The 21,728-nt window shown below is 37.4% G+C and overlaps 1 protein-coding gene across 27 annotated transcripts in view; it reads right to left on the bottom strand.

Moving 5' to 3' along the window:
* The window catches only part of ADD3 (adducin 3), a 134,152-nt gene that overhangs the window by 41,159 nt on the left and 71,265 nt on the right, over positions 1 to 21,728 (bottom strand). For 2 of the 27 annotated variants that reach the window (XM_054521383.2, XM_063727030.1), the window contains exon 1: positions 12,290 to 12,388. The gene's annotated coding sequence lies outside the window, so the exon portion shown is untranslated. 27 annotated transcript variants of the gene reach the window in all.

Raw genomic sequence — 21,728 nt, 5'->3', positions numbered from 1 at the left:
CTAGTACAAACCAGCATGAATTACATTAGGGAAAAAATAGTCTTAAACAACATTCTTTTAAAATGCTGCAAAGAACAAATTTTTTAAAAGTAGTTATAAAACTTGTGAACACTAAGGTTTCCCTCTGATGTAGCCTTTGGCCATGCAGAATAGAAACAAGGTATCATGTATATACAGAATTCTAGTTTTAAAAATCTTATGCAAATATTTATGCAACAACTATCCAACATGCATGTTTAAAAAACATTAGGTTCAAGACACAAATAGATGAAACACTCCAGAATGGTGGCTTTCAAACATTTTATATTGTATTCACATACAAATATATAAGATACATAACTGAAATAAATTAATGACATACTTTCCCTTACTATGTGGTATATTCCAATATTTTCTATTTTAATCTATTTCATTTTAATAAACGCTAGTCAAATGGATTCATGATCCACTAATGGGTTGTGACCCACAGCTTGAAAAACAATGCCATAGAAACTCTAAGTTATGGTCAGGTAGGAAACGGAAGGGAGAAGGGGTAGGAAATGTTAATTGAGAATGAATATATGCTAGAGAGGAGAGTAAGATTGATTTTTTTGAAGAAATATTGTAGCTTATTACATATTTCTTTACATATTAATTTTTTAAAAATAGTACTCAGTAAATCATATTTTTGTAATTTTTTTTTTTTTTTTTTTTTTAAATAGAGTTTAGCCTGGGCGTGGTGGCTCATGCTTATAATCCCAGCATTTTGGGAGACTGAGGTGGGAGGATCACTTGAGGCCAGGAGTTCCAGATCAGCCTGGGCAACATAGTGAAACCCTGTCTCTACAAAATAAATTAAAAAAAAAAAAAAAGCCAGGTGTGTTGGCATGCACCTGTAGTCCTAGCTACTCAGGAGGTGGAGGTGGGAGGATTCCTTGAGCCCAGGAGGTTGAGGCTGCAGTGAGCCATGATCGCACCACTGCATTCCAGTCTGGGTGATGGAGTGAGGCAAAAAAGTTTCTGTATTCAGGCCAGCACAGTGGCTCATGCCCATAATCCCAGCACTTTGGGAGGCCAAGAGGGCAGATCACGAGTTCAGGAGTTTGAGACCAGCCTGGCCAACATAGTGAAACCCCGCCTTTACTGAAAATACAAAAAATTAGTTGGGCGTGGTGATAGGTGCCTGTAATCCCAGCTACTCGGGAGGCTGAGGCAGGAAAATCGCTTGAACCTGGGAGGCGGAGGTTGCAGTGAGCTGAGATCACGCCATTGCACTCCAGCCTGGGCAACAGAGTGAGACTCCATCTCAAAAAAAAAAAAAAAAAATCCTGTATTCATGAAAATAGTTCACAATTTGCTTTAAGAAATATGGGTGTTAAAGAACTTTAGCCAGCCACAGATAAAATGTTACAACTATCTGCTTAGTTTAGATAGAAGGCTTTGCAAATAGCACAATGTCTACCCGTTTAAAACACATCAATGTCAGCACTGCAGAAAGACAAAAACATTTTCAAGCTCTCTGAGGATACTACAAAGGGCTGTTTATGATTCTATGAATTATACATCTGAAAGCACATTTTTGGGGGAGGATTTCTGAAAATAAGTACCTATAAAACAGATACTCTAAACACAGAGCCACTTAAAGATACTCCCAATCATTACATTTCTATCCAGTCCCTTAGCCATCCAACTCCTAGGATTATTATTCACAGATAAGAATATTATTTCTGCAATGTTTCAGTATATTCAACCATTTCAAAGCAGAACTACAGAAGACTAGGTTCCTCTGAATCAAATCAATTGACTGCCTTAAACTGAGGATCATTGTACAAAACAACTGGCCAGTACTCTTCAATCATGTCAAGGTCATGAAAAATAAAGACCAGGCTGGGCGCGGTAGCTTACGCCTGTAATCCCAGCACTTTGGGAGGCCAAGGCAGGCAGATCATAAGGTCAGGAGATCGAGACCATCCTGGCTAACACGGTGAAATCCCGTCTCTACTAAAAATACAAAAAAATTAGCCGGGCATGGTGGCAGGTGCCTGTAGTCCCAGCTACTCAGGAGGCTGAGGCAGGAGAATGGTGTGAACCTGGGAGGTGGAGCTTGCAGTGAGCCGAGATCACACCACTGCACTCCAGCCTGGGTGACAGAGCGAGACTCTATCTCAAAAAAAGAAAACAAGAAAAACAAAGATTAAGGATCTGTAAGGAACTGTTCCAGATTAAAGAAGACAAAGGAGACTAAGACGTGACAATTAAATGCAACATGTAATCTTGGATCAGATCCTAGACCAGGAAAAGGACATTAGTGAGACAATTGGTGAAATTTAAATAGAATCTGTAAATTTGATAATATTTACATCAATGTTAATTTCCTGAAACTGATAATTACAACGTGGTTATGGAAGATATTATCATTTAGGGAATCTGGGTAAAGGACAAACAGGAATTCTTTCACTATTTTTGCCAACTCTTTTGTAGGTCCGAAATAATTTCAAAACAAAGCACAAACAATCCAAAATATATACATAAACATTAATCCAATATAAGCAAATCCAATCTCAATACAGTCAAAGGAAAATATTAATACCACAATTTTCAGGGCCCTCCTGAATTTTATAGTATACCATGTTCTTTCCTCGCCAAAGAATTTTTAAAAGTTTGCTCACAGGTTAAGATAGGATACAAAACACACTTACGAAAAGAAAACCCCCAAACAATACCTGAGCTATTAAACAAAAACAGTCATACATATGAAAGCTATATTCCCAATCCACTTAGATTAGTATAAGAACCCTCAAAACTCAAAGTAACAGAGGTAACATTGTATAACTGTTAATATACTTAAACAGTATCTGACATATGCTTATACCATGTATTTTGTAAAGCTGTTCATTATCAAATTAACCCAAAGTGTTCACAGACTGAGAAAAATATCCCTACGTTCACTTCTGAGCTCACCAGCACTGCTAGTGCCATGCTTGCCTATCTTACAATCTGGTTTGCTCGTATTCAGGTCCACTTGTAGAGCCCTTTCCACCTGAGTTACCTGTTAGATGCCTCTAGATGAGCTGGACTCCTGATTTGGGCTCTGTGGTATATCGTTTTTCAAAGATGGCCTCAAGAATTCTTCCATGCTTCCCTGCAATCCACTTTTTCCACTAAGAAGTAGAGACTATTTTCCTATCCCTTAAATCTGGTTTGGACTTGTGATTTGCTTTGACTAAAAGAATGTGGCTGAAGTGACATTATACACTTTGAGGGTCGTGCAGCTGCCACACCATGAAGAAGCCCATAATGAAAAATGAGGAGAAAGAGGCCCAGCTGTCCCCAATAAGCCAGGTTCCCAGCAGACCCCCCCAGCTAACTATCGCAAACATTAATGAGTCCAGGTAAAAGCAGGTAAGGTGCTACTCAGTCAACGTACAGAATCATGAGAAATAATAAATTGTTAAAGACACAAAGCTTTGTTTTTGTTGTTTCTTTTTTTTTACACAGCAACAGATAACTAAAGTGAAAACTGGTGTTACTGGTGCTGTAATAACAAAAACTGAAAACGTGGCATTAGCTCTGGGGCCTAGGCAGCGGGGAGGCTATTAGGGGAGGTTGACAAGGCAGTGACGAGACTGCTACTGGAGGCTGGAGAGAGGGTTATGTTGCATAATGAGAACACAAACTAACAAGAATGTGTTAACTTGAAAACTAGAAAACATGCTTAACAAATGTGGAGCAGGCTAAGATTTCCAGGTAGAATGCTGAAAGAGCCAACTGAGTTTTGTTTTTTTCCAAAAAAATATTTTTATATAATTATCTATAATAAATAATACAGACATCCCTTATGCCCTTTTCCCCAGTTTCTCCCAACGGCAACACATTTCAAAGCTATATTACAGTATCACAACCAGGACACTGACAGTAATATAGTCAAGAAGGAGATTATTTCCATCACCAGAAGTACTCCTCATGCTGCCCTTTAATAGCAATGCCCATTTCCACTCCCTCCTTAATCAGCAGCAACCACTAATCCATTCTCTATTGCTATAATTGTCATTTAAAGAATATTATACAAATGAAAATATGTAATATATAAAACCTTTGGGGATTGGCTTTTTTCACTCAATCATTTACTGAAGATTTGTGGAGGCTGTCATATCAATAATTTGTTCCTTTTTACTGCTGAATGCTATTCTATGGTATGGCTGTATCATTATTTGTTTAATCATTTGCCTACTCAAAGACAATTGGTTATTTCCCATCTTTGACTATTATATAATTATAGCATATTTTTTCATTAATAGCAAAAAGTAGAAACAACCCAAACATCTATCAACTGACAAACACAAAGTATAGTATTTTGTCATATGGTAATCCAGAAAGTGGAATATTACATGGCAATAAAAGGAAATGAAATACTGATATGTGCTTCAACATGGATGAACCTTGAAACATTGTAAGTGAAAGAAGCTAGTCACCAAGGACCACATATTGTATGACTCCATTTATATGAAATGTTGAGAAGAGACAAATCTATAGAGGTAGAAAACAGATTAATGGCTGCCTAGCACTATGGGAAAATGAGGAGTGGCTGCTAATGAGATTTATTTTTGGAGTGATGAACATGTTCTAAAATTATTGTGGTGATAGTTGTACAACTCTGTGACTATATTAAAAACCACTGAATTGTATACTTTATATGGGCAAATTGCATGGTATGTGAATTATCTCCATAAAACTGTTATTTTAAAAATCCAACCTGAGAAGCTACTGACCACCTTGCAAGCTTGGGAATGGGGACTATCTTGTAGTCCTCACAATGGAAGAGAACTCCATAAATGGGGGCTGAATTAAGTTACTTTACTATATCACAACTTCTTCCAAATAAATCTGGTTTGCATTATTTCTAGGCTGGGAATAGTAAAAACAATCTTTTGAAAAGAAGTTATTACTTACAAAAAATCTTTCCAAACTTAAAATTCTTGGCAGTTTGAACAGCTTTCTTTAGCATAAGCAAAGAGATGGCTGTACTTTCAAGAACCAGACCTGTTGTTCCACACTTAAAAGAATAATCAAAGATATGCCAAGACCACAAAGCAGCATATTTGGTTAAAAAACAAAACAACAAATGCTATTTTAGTTTTTCTTGATGAAAGTTACTATGAAATTTTAAAGTTATTTGAAGTTCTAGAAAACAACTTAGACCCTACACAAACTATGACAAGCTACTATCCTTAGATCACTAGTGAAATTTTCTTCATTTTAAGTTCTAAAAGACATGAGCTGCTTTTAAATGCTAGCCAAAATTTTATATACAACTGACATGGAAATTGACAGATCTGAAAACTTAAAGCAGAAATAGACAAAAATGAAGAAAAATGGGAGAAAAAACCCAAATGAACCTGGCATTGAGCAGCACTGAGTAATACAGATGGCACTAAGTGCGCAAATGGAGAAAAATTTAATTATCCCACAAAGCACTAGGTTCTTATTCCTAAAAGGCTATTGATTTTATATGAGCTTCTCTTGAAATATTTCAGACTGGATTCAATGATCACTTTTTACAGATGAGAGGAAACTATATTCAGTGGTGTTGAGCGACTTTTTTAAAGTTACATTGCTCAAATATCATATTATAAAATCATAATAATGATGTTTATTAGCATTACTATGTCATCCAGATTGCCCCATAATCAAAATTTACTCCTTCAATGAAATATAAGAAAGAAAACAGACCCATCACGCCATGTTTATGTATGTATTTTATAAATACCATTCACTGAGAGGAACAGGCTATTAAGAATAGCTAAAATTCTAGTGCTTGTAATAGACTTAATGGTCCGTTTGCCTAGCATGCACAGAAAAATAGATGTACAAGTGGGGTAGTTGTATAATGGTGGTTTGTTTGACCTAAATACCAAAGGGACAAGTTTTAAGTAACTACGTCATTAAATATTAAAAAGCACTAACATTTTATCAATACAGTAGTTCCCCTCCTTAACTGCAATTTCAGTTACCTGTGGTCAACCACTGTTCGAAAATAGGCAAATATAGTACAATAAGATTTTGAGATAGAGGGAAAGACCACATTCACATAACTTTATATTTTTCATACATACACACACACCCCCACACACCATAAAGACACTTAGTATCTTTGCCATCAGTACTTAGCAAAACATATAAATAAGATGCATAAAGACAAAGAGTATTAGGAGATGGGCAGACCAAGAAGCTCAATGAGCAGGCAGATAAATGGTATAATAAAATATCATGGAACATTCCACACAACTTTTGAGTTCCAAACAAAAAGGAACTACATGCAAGGTACAGACCACTAAATTGGCTCAAGTCCATCTGAAAAGGAGACTACGTTGGCTATTGATCAGTATATAGGAAGTCTTAACTCTTTACCTGACAGATGACCACTATGACTTAATTAGAAGCTATTAACAAAATGACATTGATTGTGCTCTGGGTAATAATAAATTGTATTTAAGTTTCACTTTAATATAATTTAGCATCATATTAAAAGAGTTGAGGGCTATATTATGAAACAAAACAAACCTCAGAAAAAGATTCTGTTGGGACCTAAAGAGTTAAGACAAGTATAATACACCAACTGAAATAAGTGGTAATAGAAATTGGTCTAATATAGATACTAAATAGAGATGCATGTATACATAAACATGTCTAAACTACAAAATCAGTAATTTAATGAAACATTTTAAAGCAATCACAGAATTCCAGGTACTATGCTCTACACAGATTATCTCATTTAATATCCTTTACAACTCTGGCCAGGTGTGGTGGTTCACGCTGGTAATCCCAGCACTTTGGGAGGCCAAGGTAGGCAGATTACTTGAGGTCAGGAGTTGGAGACCAACCTGGCAAATATGGTGAAACCCCATCTCTACTAAAAATGCAAAAATTAGCTGGGCATGGTGGCATGTGTCTGTAATCCTAGCTACTCAGAGGCTGGGGCAAGAGAATTGCTTGAACCCAGGAGGTGGAGGTTGCAGTAAGCCAAGATTGCACCACTGCACTCCAGCATGGGTGACAGAGTGAGACTCTGTCTCCCCAGCCTCCAAGAAAAATCCTTCACAACTCTATGAAAAGGCGACCAGTATTCCCAACTTTATAGATAAGAAAACTGAGGGGTTTTTTTTCAGCTTAAAAAATAAATTGTATTTATTTAAAGTATACAACATAATGTTTCCCCACCCCTTTTATGTTAGGTTCAGGGGGTACATGTGCAGGTCTGTTACATAGGTAAATTGTACGGCATTGGGGTTTGGAGTACAAATGATTTCATAAGCCAAGTAAGTGAGCAGAGGACCTGATAGGCAGTTTTTCCACCTTCATCCTCCTGCTACCTTCCCCATTCAAGTAGGCCGGGTGTCTATTGTTCCCACCTTTGTGTCCATGTGTATTCAATGTTTAGTTACCAATATAGGTGAGAACATGCAGTATTTGGTTTTCTGTTCCTGTGTTAATTTGCTTAGGGTAATGGCCTCCAGCTGCATCCATGTTGCTGCAAAGGACATAATTTCATGTTTTTTTATGGCTGCATAGTATTCCAAGGTATATATGTACCAAATTTTCTTCATTCAGACCACTGTTATGGACATCTAGGTGGTTGATTCCATGTCTTTGCTATTGTGGATAGTGCTGCAATGAACATACTTGTGCTTGTGTCTTTTTGGTAGAATAATTTCTATTCCTTCGGGTATATACCCAGTAAATGGGACTGCTGGGTTGAATGGTAGTTCTGTTTTAAATTCTGTGAGAAACCTCCTGCTTTTCACAGTGGCTGGACAGCAGTGTATAAGTGTTCCCTTTTCTCCACAACCTCGCCGACATCTGTTATTTTCTGACATTTTAATAACAGTCATCCTGACTGGTATGAGAAGGTATCTCCCTGCGGTTTTGATTTGCACTTCTCTGATGATTAGTGATGTTGAGCATTTTTCCATATGCATGTTGGCTGTGTGTACGTCTTCTGAGAAGTGGATGTTCATGTCCTTTGACTATTTTCTTATGGGGTTGTTTACCTGTTGGGTTAAGTTCCTCATAAACTCTGGATATTACACCTTTGTTGGATGCATAGTTTGTAAATATTTTCTACCATTCTGCAGGTTGTCTGTTTTCTACGTTGATAGTTTCTTTTGCCGTGCAGAAGGCTCTTTAATTATGTCATACTAGTTTATTTTCGTTTTTTTGCAATTGCTTTTGGAGACTTCATCATGAAATCCAGGTTTTCTCCTAGAGTTTATAGTTTTAGGTCTCACATGTAAGTCTTTGATCCATCTTGAGTTGAATTTTGTATATGGTGAAAGGAAAAGGTCCAGTTTCAATCTTATGCATATGATGGCTAGTCAATTATCCCAGCACCATTTACTGAATAGGGAATCCTTTTCCCATTGCTTGTTATTGTTGACTTTGTCAAAGATCAGATGGTTGTATGTGTGTGGCTTTATTTCTGGGTTCTCTAACCTGTCCCATTGGTCTATGTGTCTGTTTTTGAACCAGTACCAGGCTGTTTTAGTTACTGTAGTCTTGTAGTATAAAAACTGAGGTTTAATAAATTTGTCTCAGATTACCAAAGGTTCTTCTCACAAATAAGGAAATTACTCATGGTTATAGATCTTAACAGGCATGGTGGAGTTAGCCAAAAAAGATGAGATGGCTCAAAGGACTATCATTTCCTAGAGATATATCCAGCCATTAGATCACTGCCTTTATTTGGGGGGGGAGGGATGAAAATATTATATGATCACAATACTCAACACCAAAATGGAAATAGTAAATATTCTAAAAGTAGCAATAAAATTTGCACAAAGTCTTCCATGGCTATCAAACCTACACATGTGGAAACCTACCTACCTCTCTGGCCTGCTGCTGGAATTGTCAGATTGATCCATATTATTCTTAAATTCCTGAACCCCCTTTTTGTTCTTTTGAAATGACTTGTTATCTTTAAAATAAAACTAAATTCTAAACCTCAATATGAAGTCCAGGAAACAATAAATCTATAGTTGTTTAGTAAAAGTTAGGACTGAGCCTTAGTTTAAAATCCAACTTAAGGTCAAGGGAAAAAAACCCCACAACAATAACAAAATAAAATAAAATAGTAACAGCAACCCACTGTGGTACTAAATGTTCTGTACTTAATGGAAGTTGATGTCTGACTAAGCAGTCACTCAAAAAAGATAAAATAAGTGTCAATTGGAGGCCACAGCTAAGAGGGTGTTTCAGTTTCAAATTTTGTTTTATAAATAAAAATATAATATGAATTAATATAAACTCTTAGCAAACATGAGTCTCCTTGTGATTGTACAATTGGAACAAAGCAGTTAGATGTAGTCATAACACACACATTGTTCATAATGTAAGTGCAGAACAGTAAGTAAAAAAATGTCAAGTAGGGGCTGGGCATGGTGGCTCACACCTGTAATCCCGGCACTTTGGAGGACCAAGGTAGGCGGACTGCCTGAGCTTAGGAGTTCAAGATAAGCCTTGGCAACATGGCGAAACCCCATCTCTACTAAAAATACAAAACATTAGCTGGGCGTGGTGATACATGCCTATAGTCCTAGCTACTTGGGAGGCCAAAGCATGAGAATCGCTTGAACCCAGGAGGTGAAGGTTGCAGTGAGCTGACATCACGCCACTGCACTCCAGCCTGGGCGACACAGCCAGACTCTGTCTGCCAAAAAAAAAAAAAAAAAAAAAAAAGAAAGAAAGTCAAAGTCAAGTAGGTGCTTGTTATGTCAACATAATCATTCAACAGGGTGATTCAAAGACTAAAGACAGAGTTGGACAATAATGAGGATCAATCTAACCTCTGTGTCACTAATGATGAAGGGTATTTTATTGATCTATGTTACCTGTTACAAGGAACAGTGAGGCAAACAGATTTCTGTACTTGTGATGGTGGGGGTTGGGAGAGGAAGAGAGGCAGTTACTTGCTTAGACATTGGTAGAGGTGAAAATAACATTCACTGGTAACTTGAAATAAAAATCTTTATTATAATTAGGTCAAATTTACCAATTACAATGGCCATACAAGGGGCAGGGTTACAAAGTTGAAAACATGTACAGAAAGTTCAGAGAAAGTATTTCTTCAAGTCCAAACTCAATCATTAATCATTATCTAACATTAACTTGAATTGTTCCCAACATAAACCATTTGGAAAAGTAAATATGAAACTGATTTTATACATATATCATATATATTATAAACATATATCATATATACATATGTGTGTGTACATATATATATATTCCTATGAAATGAGTAAAACAATCAACCACAGAAAGGCAATCCCTCAAGTATCTTACAGAACCCAAAGACACATGGCCTTGGTGCGCCTTTACTCTCCTTTCTACAAAATATGATGAACATTCTATATATATTCCCTTAGTCACCATTTGTCCTCAACATGGAGTTTTGGAAAATGGTTGAGAAACAAAAGAAGGGTTCCCCACCCCACATCCCAACCCCTTCCTTAGAGAAAGCCGACAGAGACTAGTGGATTGATTACTTAGATGTGCGTCTCAGACATTTAGTTTCTGTTGAGTTCCCTGCTATTAGAGAAAATTTTAAAACTGAGATCCAGGAAACTATCCAGAACTTGACAGCTCATGATAAATGAGAGGTTTTAAAAAGAGGAATCACTAGAAATTATTATTTTTAAATAAACACTCATTGCTCTCAATTTCAGGAGATACCTTAAGTCTTTGACTCTTATTTGGTAGTCTTTCTAGGCAAAAAGCTTTATTTTTATTTTTATTTTTATTTTTTAAAGAAACATCAACTCTCACATACTTCATACGTTACTGCATACCCACTCTACAAATCTCAGTGGACCTTTTCTAAAATGAATATTCAAATACAAATAATATAGGAAATTTGACTTCCCCAAATTCCAACCTTACAACTACCTATTTCACAAGCTGAAATTAGATTTTAACTGAAGAAATGCAAATAATCCAACAAAGCTTATTATTAAAAATGAGCTGAGTCTGCAAAATAAATATGCACTGAAAAGGCTAGTCTAGGAAACTGATTTGTTACCATGGACTATATTTCTGTGTTCCATTCCTAATACAGTCATTGTGACGTGCCACGGTGGGGGAAAGCAAGGGATGGAAAGGCACAAAAAAATGAGACAAAGTTCCTTATTTTAAAAATTGGAGGAAAATACACAAAAAAATTAAAGAACCACAGGGTATAATTACCAAAAGTTCATTTTGATCTACTATTTCAGATATTCAAGCTAAAGACTTTTGGCTTTCATAACTTATAAAATACAGCTGCAAAAGTCAATCCTAAAACTGTAGGTAACTCAACACACTGCAACTGCAAAGCCGTCTGATTTGAAGGAGGAGTTTCTGCCTTCCGATTTTGGCTGCTAAGGAACATTTCAAGATCATCACAACTTGATCTGTTTTATTTATGAAATGCCTAATATTGTGCCATGAAAATGCATCTTATTAAGCACAGATAATGGTACTTGAAAATTACTTTCAAAAATACTTTTTAGTTATAACCTGCCACTTTAGCAATTGGTTAATGGTTTTAAGTGGAAGTTCACAAAAAGCGATTTTTATCAATTTCAGAAATCTGTTTCTCAAAACGGATTTGTCAAAAACTGGCTTTTCCAAATGAATCACCTTTTAGATCTAAAGATTGACATTCAGCCATACTACTGTACTATAGTGGTTGAATAGTGTCTTCCCTAAAAATTCATGTACCCTGAAGCTCACAATGTGGCCTATTTGAAAACAGGGTTTGTAGATCAAATTAAGATGAGATCATACTGGATTAGGGTGAGTCCTAAATCCAACGACCAGTATCTTTATAAGAGGAAAGTGAGAGAGATTTGGACATGAAGTAACAGAAAAGACACAAAGGAAGAAAAAAGCCCTGTGATGACAGGGCAGAGATTGAACCAATGCAGCACAAGCCTAGGGACCAAGCTGCAAGCTGGGAACCATGAGAAGCCCGGGGAGAGACATGGAATAGATTTTTCCCTCAGACCCCTCAGAACGAACCAATCCTGCCAACACCTTGATTTTGGACCTCTGGCCTCCAGAACTGTAAGAGAATAGATCTGTTGTTTTTAGCCACCGGGATTGCAGTACTTTGTTATAGCAGTTCTAGGAAACTAACACATATACTGTTCCAAAGGAATTTCCATCCTAATATCTATTTTTGAAAGCATTTTACCACCAACAGTGTGAATAGATAGCACACCTTTGCAGAATCAATGTCAGCTCTTCAGAAATAACAAATCGTCAAAACACTAACCTGAACAAGACATCTGATATACATAAGTACAATGCAACATTCTGGTTTTCCACAATGGCATGACCTTTGCCAACTACTCTGTCAGTCAGTGTTTCCAAGGAAATCTAAAGCAAGAAAAATATGAACATTCTTGTCACATCAGATGAACAAAAATTTCTTTGTAAAACTGAAGATTCATAATGAAGGCCAACCACAAATTAAAGATGCAGCAGGCTCTACTGCTTCCATCATAGCGGAAACACTGTTAAAGCAGTTACTAAATCATAAAATACTACAGAATATATTTTCACTTAAGCAAGGGTGGACTTAAAAGCCACTTGCTCAGAGCCAGGCATGGTAGCTCATGCCTGTAATCCCAGCAATTTGAGAGGCCAAGGCAGGTGGATCACTTGAGGTCAGGAGTTCAAGACCAGTCTGGCCAACATCTCTACTAAACTCCATCCCTACTAAAAATACAAAAATTAGCTGGGCGTGGTGGTGGGTGCCTGTAATCCCAGCTACTTGGAAGGCTGAGGCAGGAGAATTGCTGGAACCTGGGAGGCAGAGGTTGCAGTGAGCTGAGATGGCGTGCCACTGCACTCCAGCCTGGGCGACAAAGCCAGACTCGGTCTCAAAAAAATAAAAAAAAAATAAAAGCCACTTTCTAAGGCGAGTGGGTTTCTTGCCATGTGTACATACATGCTGCATTTCTGCTATTCTGCTCACATTGGAGACCACTGAACCCACACCTTGCAGGTTCATGCCAGGCTCTGGGACCCTTGGATTATGAGAAACCCTAAGAAACTAGTTTAGCATCTCAGCATCAAGTCAGTCTTGCAGTTGTTCCCACTCTGATGTTCTGACACTGATGTAAAGAACTACCTGAGACTAAGTAATCTATAAAGAGGTTTAATTTACCACAGTTTCACAGGCTATACAGGAAGCTTGGCTGGAGAGGCCTCAGGAAACCTACAATCATGGCAGAAGGGTGAAGGGGAAGCAAGCACATCTTTGCATGGTGGCAGGAGAGCAAGCGAGCGAAGGAGGAAGTGCTACATACACACTTTTAACCAACAAGATCTTGTGAGAACTCTATCATGAGACAGCACTAGGAGGATGGTACTAAACCATTAGAAAACACCCTCATGATCCAATCAACTCCTGCCAGACCCCACCTCCAATACGTGGAATCACAATTTAATATGAGATTTGGGTGGGGACACAAATCCAAACCATATCAAGCCTGTTTTTTGTTGTTGTTGTTTTGGGGATGGAGTCTCACTCTGTCCCCAGGCTGGAGGGCAGTGGCATGATCTCGGCTCACTGCAACCTCTACCTTCTGGGTTCAAGTGATTCTCCTGCCTCAGCCTCCTGAGTAGCTGGGACTACAGGCACGTGCCACCATGCCCAGCTAATTTTCGTATATTTAGTAGAGATGAGCTTTCACCCTGTTGGCCAGGATGGTCTCGATCTCCTGACCTCATGATCCGCCCACCTCAGCCTCCCAAAGTGCTAGAATTACAGGCGTGAGCTACTGCGCCCAGCCTTTTTCTTTTTCTGTTTCTGAGACGTAGTTTCGCTCTTTGTCACCCAGGCTGGAGTGCGATGGCGTGATCTCGGCTTATTGCAACCTCCGCCTCCCAGGTTCAAGCGATTCTCGTGCTTCAGCCGTCCGAGTAGCTGGGATTACAGGCTTGTATCACCATGCCCAGCTAATTTTGTATTTTTAGTAGAGAAGGGGTTTCTCCATGTTGGTCAAGCTGGACTCGAACTCCCGACCTCAGGTGATCTGCCTGCCTCGGCCTCCCAAAGTGCTGGGATTACAGGCGTGAGCCACCATGCCCGGCCCAAGTCTGTTTCTTAATCATTAAACTGTGAGCCACTCCACTCACTCTCAAGCAGCCTAATTCACTTTCTTGTTTCTGTATCAGGTAACTTCAAATATTTTTACAATTGAAGGTCTATGCCTGAACTCTAGGGCCCACGTCTCAATCTTAGACCCTTCTATCATTTGCCACTGTTCCCTGAGGTCACCTGATAGCTCACATCTTTGCATATGGCAGTAGATCTCTGATGCCTTGCAGATCTCCCTGGTACTGATTCGATCTGGACTTCTACCAATTACCACCCTTTGCCAAAAATTCCCTGTCCCTAAACTCTGCCTATGTACTACAGTTTGACACCTACTGAATCTCACTCATACTGACTGTTCACATACCTGGACTCATTCCTATTGCCCATGTCTGGGAATCTGCTCCTGACTGTTTACCTGCATTCCAGTCAGTAAAATCCCCTGGGTATTCACCAAATTAAATCTTCAACAAAATGTAATCTAAACTATTATTATGAACTTTAGAAAAAGTTCTCTAGATCCTGGTCTCCAGATTATATATGCCCCATTATTTCATTTTGAACTGTGTTGGACATTAACTGCTATGCAAGCTTGTGGGTGCATTTAAAGAGGTCTAGGCTGTTTGCTGATAAAACAGGATTTAGCTTTGAAAAGTAGGCCTAGTTGATATGAATAAGAATTCTAAAAATGTATGCATACACTGATATTTTATGACACCAAACTAATTCATATCAAAAAAAGTGGGGGAATTAAAATTATTTCTAACATGAAGAAACTGGAAATAATGAGAAGATAAAGAGACAACAACCCAAGTCTCCAGTCCACTGCTGGAAACTGAACTCTCAATAAAAAGTGAGAAAATCTGGAAAAAGACCTGAGAAGTCTAATATCAAATTCAGGAAAAAGAGAAAACATTAAACTAATTAACTATTTAATTTATGGAGGAAAGTTTATCAAAAACAACAGAAATGCAGACTTTAAAACAATGAAGAATAACTTTCATACCTTTGTTAGGATCGTAGAGAAACAACATTGCTTTGTAAATACAAATAAGAACTCTTCCAACAAGAAGAGTTGTTTTCCCTGATATTACCTAATGAGAGCCAAATGACGAATAGTATCCTTAGAATTTAAAGGTGTGTTAGAGCTTAAAAGGATGTAAGATATTATCAAATCTTATTCTACCTCATTTCTCATATGGAGAAAAGTAGAACAGATCCTAAGAGAGAGTGACGTGTCCCAAGTCCCTCAATTTATCTTACCCAATACTTTTCACTTTATCTAGATTAGAATGAGATACATAAGACTGTAGACCATATGATCTGTTCATATAAGAAAAATTTAAAACACGAACTGCACTTAGAAATTTAACTAAAGATTTTGGTAAGCACAATTTTAAGCATATTTCAGGTGCTACTGTACATTAAATAAACTGTTAACTTTTATTTTTAAAAAGCCAGGTAATGCCTCATGTTACAATTTCTTGATTTTAAGGGGTTTGTAGGTATGTGCTCATGATTAATATACAAAACATTTTGTTGGTGTTATTTCCCTAAGAATCTAAAACAATTTTTACTATTTTAAAATAATGAGAGTGCTTTTCTTTCAAGCTTTCATGGTAATTCACCAGGAAGAGTAAACTTCATGACTCAGTTTTTTGTGCCCACTCACACATGCCTAAAAGGTCCACTGAAATTGCTTGCTATATTTTAAATTCCAGCTTGAAGTAGGACTCTTGTTTTTCTGAGGCTCACAAAGACTAGACTCACAGCTTAGTTCTATAGTGTCTATTTAGCTGGACTTAAAGCCTACATCAAGTACTTTATTGTCAAATAAAAAGCTATCTATGAGGAGCTTAGTAACTTAAGTAGCTCTCCAGAGTTTGGTAAATATTTTGTGTCTACTTTTGATCTCTATTGTCTAGGAAAGGTTCTGTCAAGTTGTAAAGTGCTAGAAAGTGTTATTTTAAACCTTTAAAAGGTAGTAAGAGTACTACAACCCTGGGATCCTTGGTTGCAACAAAGAAGCACAAAGCCAACTACTATAGTTTTCCAAAAACACCATTTCCTCAGTCCCTCCCCCAAGGAAATAAAAAAGCATCCAGGAAGTCCCATCTTTAAAAAAATACTTAGCTATCAGCCTGGGGCTTCTAAAATTCAGGCCCTGAAAAAACGATAGGAAAGACTTCAAAGTCTATCCCTATTAGGTTTAGAGGGAAATGACTCTTCCTAAAAAAAAGCCATCCCCGATTGTTGCTTTGCTCACCATACATCTTTTTCTCTTTTTTTTTTTTTTTTTTTTTGAGACGGAGTCTTGCTCTGTCGCCCAGGCTGGAGTGCAGTGGCGCGATCTCGGCTCACTGCAAGCTCCGCCTCCCGGGTTCACTCCATTCTCCTGCCTCAGCCTCCCGAGTAGCTGGGACTACAGGCGCCCGCCACTATGCCCGGCTAATTTTTTGTATTTTTAGTAGAGACAGGGTTTCACCGTGTTAGCCAGGATGCTCATCATATCTCATATATTTGGACTGTTTTCCCCTCTCATCTCCATCCATCCATCCAATATTTGTCCATACTTTGAATTCTTATTCAAAAGCCAACCCCTTCCATGGTGACTTTCCTAAGTTCCTCCATCTTAGCTCTCCCCGCAACCTCAGTGTTCAAAGCACTTCATCATAGTCTGTATTGCCTTTTAATTATTTGAGTAAGTCTGTCGGCTCCAAGTAACTGGGTCAACATTTTTTCCTTTCTTTACTGTCCACTTAGAGTTACTCAATAAGGGTTTATTAACTCACTGAGGTGAGTAAGGCTCTTGACTCATAATACCCCCATTCTCTACTTGTCTTAGAATAAACCAGGACAGGGATTCTAGAGCAAACTCTGAAAACTGGTCTATTCGTGGTTTGATAAGACTGGCCAAGTATCCAAGATGGTTGAGGTAAAGAATATTGTGACCTGAATATGAAATGTCTTAAGCTGATTGAAAAGTAATTACACAAAAAAAGTGTGAAGATATGAGAAGAGCATTATCGGTATCTGGAAATACTTAACATAAGTAAATACATACATAAAAAGAGCAATTTCTAAAAATCTATATTTACCGCCATGTTTTGAGACTAGGTACAAATAATGATACAAAAATGTTATCTTCAAACACCAAAGAAACTACTGATCCAATCAATCAGCAAATGCTAATTCAGGTGTTAGGAAAAGGTTATAAAGACTATTTAAGGCACAGCTCTGATTCCTGCCCTTAAGGACTTTCCAGTTTATTAATAATTGTGTAGAGAAGTAAACCGAATAAGCTATCTTGTAAGACAGTTTAATGTTTTATAGAACTTGAATTCATGGCTTCCAAAACTCAAAATAGGTCTTTAAATGGACATTTTTCATACCCAAAAGGTATGTTTAAAATAATTCATTCTCATCTAAGGACAGGAAGTGTGTAGAGTAAGCTAAGCCTGCAAAAGGTCATAACCACTATTAAAGCATTTTTTTTCTGATCTTTTTAACTGTCATGACTTTTATGCCCAACAGTTACTGATGGTCAAATGTATTCTGAAGCTCAGCCAAAGCTTTTTTTTTTTTTTTAGAGTGATACTCAAAACAAAGCAAATATTGGCTTAGTCATGACACTTGTTGTTCTAAAACGTTAATAGCCTATTGTTCACTGTGGTTGTCTCAGCAAGATAATACATTGAAAAACAGCATTTCCTGATAGGAAGTGAATTCCCACTGTGTGTCACAGGACCCTAGCCAAATGCTGGGCTCCAAAGGAGAAACAGCAGTGCCTTCTGGGACTGCGTAACAGACCAGGGTAATGAGACTTCCCCCTCTCTCGTTTAAAATGTCTGTTTCAGCTCAAACTACAATCTATTTGACTGATTTTGCTACCATAGGACTGTTTTCCTAAAATGGTTTCAAATGCTTTAGACAAAGTTTGTTCAACATCCTGTAGACAGCAGCATCCTGTATATTTCTAACTATGAAGAATTTCCTTAGTTATACATGCCACAATGGATGGGGTAATTCGACAAAGAAGCCATCAGGATGTATCTTCAAAACAGTGGGTGACCATTTTCAAGCGTGGTTTCATACAAGCAATTGTTAAAAAATCATAATATGTGAAGCACAATAATTGCAACAGATTTTCATACATCAGATATGTTTTAGTAGACAAAAATTTAGGCTCAATTAATTAGTCCAAGCACCACAGCATTACTTAGAGTTCAATTAGTGAGAAACTGGTGTCACCAGCAGAGCCTCATACAGAAGTGTGCCTCCAAAGTAACTGACACTGTACTAAGACATTAAGACCTCCTTTTTAAACACTGAAAACATACTTTTCATCTATTTTCACAGATTCAAATTTAAATAATTTTTTTAGCTCCAATCACCAGTGGATATTAGAAAGCTCCAACAACACAAGAAACAGGAGCAGTTGTCATTTTAGAGGATACTAAGCAAGACTGTTTCAGTTACCTAGGTACTCCCAGCATTTAATTCAGTGCTTGGCTGCTAGAAGGTCTTCTATACATTTTGCTAAGTGGAATTGTATGTCAAAAAATGTGTATGAAAATTAACAAGGAATACTAATAATTATCTAGCATTATTTGAATAATAAATAATATCTCAGATTATAGAAAAGTATATGCAAGGTATATAAGCCTTCTGCCAAGAAACTAAGGTAACCACCACACAAACATACAAACTCTCCTACCTTCTGGCCAAGAAAATGTCTTTTATCTTCCAGTTGTAATTACACAAATCAAATGAAGTCCTTACATCATTTTATCTTTAGAACAGCTGTCATTTGATTGAATTATGAAACTAAAACTGTGAAACAGGCAATGCTACCCAATGCTAAATATCCTATGTGTGATACAGCAAAAATACTGCTTTTGTTACTTTATAACTTTGCCATGTAACTTTGTAACTCTGCTGGCAGGATATAGTTCACCTCTAAAGCAGCTTCCTCAGCATCAAATCTGAAAACTTTAGTTATGTTAAGTAATGTCAGTTTTAGCATTTAACGAAACAAGGAGATGGATTAAAGGGCTAGAATGTACAAACAGTTTAAACAAGAAACCTGAAGCCAAGTTTCAAAGCCCTAGGATTACTTCTCAATGGTTGGACTCACTGAAAATTATAAGGATCCATTTTAAAAACGAACACAACCTCACAATCTTCTTCCTCAAGTATTCAAGCCTGATAAAAAGGATTTGCTTTTAATTCTGGAATGGGTTTTATACTTTTGAAATTGACTTTTTAGAAAAGGATAGTTTACGTAAAATATAGAATGATATTCAACTTTCCTTTTTTACATTCTTAAACTTTAAAATAGCTTAGGCCATATGGAAGGTCAAATAAATTACAGACCACACAATATATACAAAAGATGTTTTTAATTTAAATACGAGAAACTTCATATAATTTGGGTTATCCAGTTTAAATCAATATTCCAACAAAAATACTACATAAATATTGAAGTTGGATGGGACATTAAAACTCATCTATTTCAATCTCTCATTTTATAGATGGTAAAACTGAGGATTCAAGGAGGTCAGGTGACCCACCCCAATACCACATCCAAGTTACCCGACTTTGAACCCAATGTTCTTTCACTGCCCTGAGGAGAAATGACTTCCTCCAGGGGCAGTTCTTACCCACCCCCACCACCCATGAATGCCTGGGATAGTGCGGCCTACTTTTGGAGCCCTAGTCTGATACATAGAAGTTGGTGAGAGAATTTTCTATTTCCACACAGCACTATTATACCTTCCCTATAGTACCCGAGTTCTGGGTTCTATCCCAAAACGGAGGTAGGAGAAGACTGATAGCATAAGTACGTCTGATGGAGAGGGGATGGGACAAACTTGGAAATGATCCAAATATCCATCAAAGGAGGAATAACTGAGTTACAGTACATCCATCCACACAATAAAGTACTATAAAGCCATCAAAAAGAATGAAGTAGGCTGGGTGCAGTGGCTCACACCTGCAATCCCAGCACTTTGGGAGGCTGAGGCAGGTGGATCACTTGAGGTCAGGAGTTTCAGACCAGCCCGGCCAACATGGTGAAACCCCATCTCTACTAAAAATACAAACATTAGCCGAGCTGTTATCCCAGCTACTCGGGAGGCTAAGGCAGGAGAATCGCTTGAACCTGGAAGGCAGAGGTTGCAGTGAGCCAAGATCACACCACTACACTCCAACCGAGGCGACAGAGTAAGACTCTGTCTCAAAAAAAAAAAAAAAAAAGGAAAAGAGTAGATACATAATGGTATAATTTTATATGGATTAAAAAGATGTTCAGGTAGATCTCACACACACACACACACACACACACACACACACACTCTGTCTCTCTCTCTCTCTCTCGTCATTTTTTTGAAAAATAAATTCCCCTCTGGGGAGTGGGGCTGAGGGATTAGGGTGGGAAAAACATTTTGTCACATGCCCTTTTATATTATTTTATCTTTTTACCATATGCATTTTTTAGTAAAATTGCCTTTTAAAAGTACATTAAAGCAGAGAAAGGAAATTCCATGGAGCTCTGGGAGACAACTCTGGTGATGAAGATAAAGAAAGGGTTTATCAATGGTAATTTGACACTCTATATCTAATGTACATGACACATTATATCTAGTTCTCTAGAAAAGCCTTCTCAATGCTTTTCATGTCATGGTATGTGTATTAGTTCTCACTAATAGGGTATGCATAAATAAGACAAAGCTTGTATAGCAGACTGGAGTAAACAGGAGATTGAGGGGCAGATGCACAGGGCTTGGTAAAAAATATTCCAGTTTCTTTATATTATGTACTTAGGAAAAGATAGAGTATTACTGGAGATATTAACTATGATTTTCTATTAAAGTTCCAAATAAAAATCTATTTAAAAATCTTCTAATTTCAATATTTAACAGCAAATTCGTTGGCAAGCTTTGCTCCAGCATAACTGTAAAAGTCTAAGTTTAACTGTATTCCTCCAAAGTTCAAAGGGACAGTACATTGTAACCAATATTTTTTGAAATGAAACATAACAGAAAATAGCGTTTTCTGTGTTGTAAGAGAAATTTATTTCAGAGATGTAAAGTGGTTCCTGTGTGTCATGATTGGGTCATGATGCAAAATATACTGAAAAAAGTTTGAAAGCCACTTTTACCCAAGGCTACAAAACTAATAGCTGTACACTGAGTAGCCAATGTTTAAGGAAAGGTCCACGAAAACACTTGTGGCAGGAGGTTGGCCTAATTTCAACTTGAAAATGCTGATGAGATGATTTATATAGCTAGTTCTACTACTCAGATATTAAAAAGTAAATTTCAAAATTCCTGACAGACACAACTTCTTAAAGTAAAGCTTTAGTTTTCATGTCACTTACAAGAATGAATGAGTTAACATCCAAACATTTTTCTCTCAATTCTAGTATATTCCCTTTAGCATTGCTGGGATAGTCATGTGTCTTTACAAAGAAAATTAGGGTACTCAAAGCTAGAAAAGATCTTAGAAGAGGCTAACCCAAAGTCCTAATTGTATAGGTAAAGAAACTAATGTCCAAAGAGGGAAAACAGTCTCTTGATTCCCAGGCTAGTGCTTTTTGCTATGATAC

This window comes from Pongo abelii, chromosome 8, assembly GCF_028885655.2.
Source record: "Pongo abelii isolate AG06213 chromosome 8, NHGRI_mPonAbe1-v2.0_pri, whole genome shotgun sequence".
Taxonomy (NCBI): domain Eukaryota; kingdom Metazoa; phylum Chordata; class Mammalia; order Primates; family Hominidae; genus Pongo; species Pongo abelii.
The sequence above is the reverse complement of the archived record's forward strand: the minus strand, read 5'-3'. Positions and strand labels throughout refer to the sequence as shown.